Source organism: Prunus mume, linkage group LG5 (genome assembly GCF_029339155.1).
Source record: "Prunus mume cultivar Tortuosa linkage group LG5, ASM2933915v1, whole genome shotgun sequence".
Lineage (NCBI taxonomy): Eukaryota > Viridiplantae > Streptophyta > Magnoliopsida > Rosales > Rosaceae > Prunus > Prunus mume.
In genome coordinates this window covers 7,458,697-7,464,696 of record NC_142702.1, presented here as the reverse complement: position 1 = coordinate 7,464,696, position 6,000 = coordinate 7,458,697, and positions in this window count along the sequence as shown.

Here is a 6,000-nt window from a genome sequence, read left to right as displayed (position 1 = left end):
ATACGACCACTGCTAAACTTGTACCGGGGAAATAATCCAACCGGGGGATTGTTTGACTAGACCACATGGAAGAATCCTCCACTGACCATGTGGTTAGGGAACGAGCCTTCCAACCAGTGGACTGGCTCACTAGCACGTACAGAATCATCAATACTCGTAAGCTGTCACAAGTCCCACACGCGTAGACTAACTCCATTAAGGGTCTACGAAACACCCTGTCAAGGGTGCTCGGGTTCCGACATATCCAAGTATCCCAAAAGTTTCCAAGTATCCAATTCATGTATTCCAAAACTGGGAAGGTACATAGAGTAGTGCCTAAAGCACTTCAAACTAATATAAACCACAACTCAAATTCCATTCCATAATCTCTTTCTAACATTCTCATGTACCCAACACACATTCAAGTATAGATAGTAACTCTCAAACATAGCATATATTAATTCAAGATAATCACAATATGAAAATATTCAATTATTCAATTATACTTCCAATATTTTTATAACAATATTATATTCAAATATTTAAATAAAATAATATGTTAAACTAAATAATTGAATAATTCATTATGCATAGCTTTTCGCCTTTGAAAATAATGATTATTATTTATAAAAAAAAGTCCACTCATAGATAATCCAACACTGCCTGACCCTGAGAGGGTCCCACATGTTGAGTATGCTGGGCCGGAGTACCTATTTAAGAATAACAAGGCTACATTAAAATAAAATACTACAAAAGAGAACTTTAAAATCAATTCCTAGTTTTTCCAGGATTGTAAGTGGGTAAACGACGAATGAGGAGTTCCTAAAGTCCAACTATGTGTTTCGAATGGTTGAATGACCACGGAAGATGCTCGGTCAACCGAGTGGTCAAACTTTCCAAATTTGGTCAACAGGGCTTGCGAGGCCCACGACCTCTGATTTCTGATCCGAAAGTTCCTATGGGTTCAACAAAGTTTACAAAACATGTCCTGCAGTTTGGTCCAAATCGAGCAGTCAATTGGCTCGAGCGCGATCGCATGATTGGACGGCCACCATTTTACATAATCTTTGAATTGTTGAATCGGAACATCCGGGACTCCGATTCTCGATCCTCAAATTCCTACACAATCTTAGAGGTACCAAGATCAACATATTTAGAAATGGTGTCAATCCAACGGTCTGAACATATCGAACCCGAAAAACTTCTAATATGCGTAAATTCGTTTAACCGTCAAACGATAACCAAATTCAAATCCGAGCATACCGTCATGCTCGGGACGACATGGGGAACATCTTAGGACCAAATGGGCCACCCAAGCATGGCCCATGAGCAGCCACACGCTCCGGCAGAGCTTGGGTGGCTTGAAAAAATTCCGGTGATCAGAAAAATCTCAAAACACCCATCAATACCTATACATACGTGATCAGGACAACTAGTATAGCAACTTTTGTTCTTTGGCCACGGCTAAAAATTGGCCGGAACTTGCCTGAATTTCGAGCAGAAAATCGGCCAAAACTTTGATTGCAAAATGAGTTCGAAACTTCAAAATCAATCTTAACGAACCCAACCACCAGCTAGATCACGTTGAAAGGATGAGACAGCATACTTTGATCGACAAAAATGGTGGCCGAAATTGTCGAAAACAAAGACGAAAATTTTGGGTAAAACAGACATATTTTTCGCATTTTTGACGATAGAGTTGCTACCGCAGGGGAAGGGAAGGGTGGGGTGGGAAGAGGACGTCGGGCTAGTCGTTTTGGTATCGACCTAAATCGCCTAGGGTGGCCGGATGAGGAAATGGTCGTCCAAAATGTGGCCGATTATTGCGAGAGAGAGAGAGAGAGAGAGAGAGAGGAATTTGAGGGTTTTAACTTTAAAAAAAAAAAAAATCCAACTTCGAAATATTTACAATTGTGCCACTGCACTTCCATTGATTGTAACTTTTTCGTTACAACTCCGATTTGAGCGCACTACATATCTACGAACTCGTATCGGTGCGCTCTATGCAACAGTGCCATTAAATTCCCCAAATCCTATCGGATTAAAAAGTGACCAAAATAGCCCTACCCCCAAGAGTAAAATTGTAATTTCATAATTAAATAAATTATCGGGGTGTTACAACAATAGAAGAAGAAAGTTGCCCATCTTAATGTGGAGCCTACTTAGACATTTCAATAGAATGAATTTTAAGCTGATGTAATATAATATGAATTCAGATTTTCAATCCCATAATATAATTAAGGTATCAACAATAGACTTCCTAAATCACCTTATTAGACAAATTTTATGGAGAAATTGAAAAAATACAACTCCAACCATGCTCCTTATCCACCTCCTAAAATAGGGAAAACTTTAGGAGCCCCTAAATTTGAGGAGAGAAAGATGACTCCTAGTGGTTCCCTATAATTTAATGTTGCTTTGTTTTATGCATATTTTAAACTTCTAATTAATAATAACTATTTTTTTATTATTTTTTTATACAGATGAACCAATTATATTGAATCAAAAAATAATTATAGAATTTGTCACTCCCTTAACTAGGGAGTATCATTGGAATTCAAATTTTATAGAGAGCTCCTAATATAACTTTTGTATGTTTTTAGCTATATTTTAACTTAGAAATAGATAACATGATTGTAGATGCTCTTATGATTCAAATCCGATAGGTCTTAAAATGATATGAATAATGTTACTAATAAGATTCTGACAAAAAAAGTTACTAATACAATTTATACCTTTTTAGGTCTTAAAATAAATCCAACAATAATCCAATCTAAAACCGATTTAATACCTTATTAGATATGAATTGGCAAGCTAAATCTGATGATCAGATTATAAACTAATTCAAATTCACATTAAACCAATCTGATACGTTTGTCGGTCTTACCACCCCTTCCCATTGGCAAGCCCCCTTCCTCCCTTCAGTGTTAAAAACCCTTCCTCCTATCTCATCTCATATTTATGAAGAAGAAAAAAACAGGAAATCAATCTCATCATGACCCCTAAAACCAAGCCTACTATTACCATTTTACATTGGTTCTCTTGGTAATTTAGACAATACCCTCGCATCTATTTCTCTTTCCTTTTTGCTTTTTATGGATTTTTTTTGTTTTTATATATATATATATATATTTAGTTATATACCCATTCTTAGCACTAGTGATATAGATAAATCCTACACCATTTAATTTCTATACACAAACCCAAAAAATACCCAGAAAATAACAGTTAGCCCTATTGAATTTAATTTTGATTTTTAAATTACTTTGATGCCCTATTGGGTATTTTGGGTTTTTTTTATATGAAGTTTTGAGGTTGGCCTTGTTTTAAGAAATTGATAGTAATTTTGTAATTTACAAGAAGTTCGAAACCTTTTTGTTATATTATAAATGAGTTTTAGGTGTTTTTCTAAAGCCTATTTCATGTTTTAAAAAAATTATAATTTGAGTCCTTATATAGAGTATAATAGTGAATCTTCCTCTTTCTATAATGGCCGGAGACTTTTTATAGACCTTCTTTGAGGATACATAAATTATTTTTGTAGATAACCTTTATCTTTGTTCTGACACACCACGTACTGAAAAAACAAGAGAGATTGGGTGGAAAGGCAAATAATTAATTTGACGCATACGCCATAGAGCAAACTATTATTATTTTCTTTCAACAAATAAAGGTTTTGTCATCTTAGCCTAGAAACCTTGTATAAGGAAAGGTAGGGGATGAGATGAGAAGATATGCATTTCTGACAAATATGGGCATCATTTGCTTGCCAAGTTGGGGTTAGGGTAGAGACAAAAAACACAGTCCACTTTTTTAAAGGAAAAAAAAAACTGTGAGACGTATGGGATTTTATTTTCAATCGAAATGATATAATGCAACATGCTGCTTGCTTCTTACGCTTTGTCATGAAATCAACGCTATCCAATCCCAACTCTCACTTTCTCTGCCTTCGAATTTATGACCCTCTCCCTCATCCTTCTCTTTTTGAGTTATCAAACAGTTGGCAAAGTCCAAGCATAATATGAAATATTGATAATATCGAGAATATTTCGGTTTTTTTGAAACATATCCATATACATATCGCTAAAATATCGAAAATATCAATGTTTCACTAAACAAAATGAGGGTTGAAATTATAAAAAAACCAAGAAAAAAGAAGAAAAAAGAAGGAAAAAAAAACACAAAGGAGATTTGAACACCTCCCATTTTACTCCTCCAACACCTTAACCACCATATATCACTTATGTTTTAATGATAATATGCTAAAATATTTATATTTATATAGGTGACCAGTTAACAATTACATGCAAAACTATTTTGGGGATTTATCATTTGATGAATACTCTTCACAATACACTTACTCTACACATAGAGATGATGAAGATAGTGAAAAATTTGAACCTCATAGGAACTTTATGTGGTACTAAATCACTTATGTATCTTACCATACAATGTATAAAGTGTAAAATATTGTAGTAAATCATTATATATAAATGATTATGGTGTGTGTTTAATTTTTTTTCATTAATTATTACATATTTTCTACACTCATAGTGTTTGTCAGCTCACTGTATAATCAACTTTAATCAGTTAAATCCATCATGTAATGCATTTTTTTTTATAAACTAATAAATAATTGACTAAATAAACATTCTCCAAAGTTTCAATAAAAATTTCCAAGTTTTTCTTACAATTTCCGTGGTTTTTATTCAATTTTTATCGATATTGATAATATCCCAATATTTCCATCGAAATTTTCATGTTTTTGAACTACTGATATTTCCGATATCATCGATATTTTAGACCATGAGTCCAAGGACTGGTGGCTATTATTCATGCATGTTGCTGCATTATGTTTCTATCTTTTTTTATTTTTATTATTTATTTATCCCATAATATGCAAAGAATCGCTGACATAAATGGATGAAATTAGAGTTATATAATTATTGTAAATATGGGTTTGCCACGTTGGCTAGAGTAGATAAACTTCTCACTCTCTATTCGAGTTCAAATTCCCTTTTCGTATTTTAAATTAGATTAAAATAGAATATTGAAAAAAAGTTATATAATTATTTTTACAATGTAATATTTATGATTTTTCATCCAAAGATTTATGATTTTATAAAAAAAATTCTCCAAATGACAAGGTTGGCTTTTGAGATTAGATTGTATATATTTCATTGAGGTTAATTTTGTCATTTGCATATTTTTTTTAATGAAATAATCAATTTTTGGACAAACAATTAACAAAAATGAATTTTGTGAAAACAAACTGAAACCTCAGAGAGTGTTCGTGTAATTTTTGAGACTTGAGGGGATTTTGTGAAAACACAAGAAACCTCAGTGGGGTGCTAGTGTAAATAACTCTATAATATTATCAAGCACACTGGTTGGTGAAGAGGTGAACCAGTCAAAAATTGACTCACACGTATGGGTAAAAAGCAACACCAATCAAAAGTTGATCTGATCAAAGGTAGTAGCCAAACAATTGATCCGATTTTGAGGTGTGCTCATGGCACGTCACATTGGAAAAGGAAGGAGTTAAAAGAGAATTTGATAAAAAGATGCAACCCAATTGGAAGGATGGTGCAAACCAATTCATGGCAAATGCATGCTTCAAATTTGTGAAACTTCCACAATTTACACACAATCAAAACCATGAACATTGAAACACTTTAGTTGGAAATGCTTTTATCCCACGGAGGAAAAGAAAACGATGTGTTCAACTATTTTTAAATGTGGCCTGTTTGCTTTCCACACAATCTTTGTAAATTTTTTGTGTCTTATAACTTGCAGATAAGTGATTTCAGGTCTGAACTTCATGGCATATTGGCAGTGTGTGTGAGAAAATCTCCCTCCCCCTTCCTAACTTTGGCCCCAAAAAAATTGTAAGTTGTCGTGTGATTATTTATCACCTCCTCGGTGGAGACATATATTATCTCAAGGCGGTGTATATGAGAAATTATAATCTGATTCTTGCTTTAGGTTTTATTGCATTCCTACTGCATAAACTCCATATTT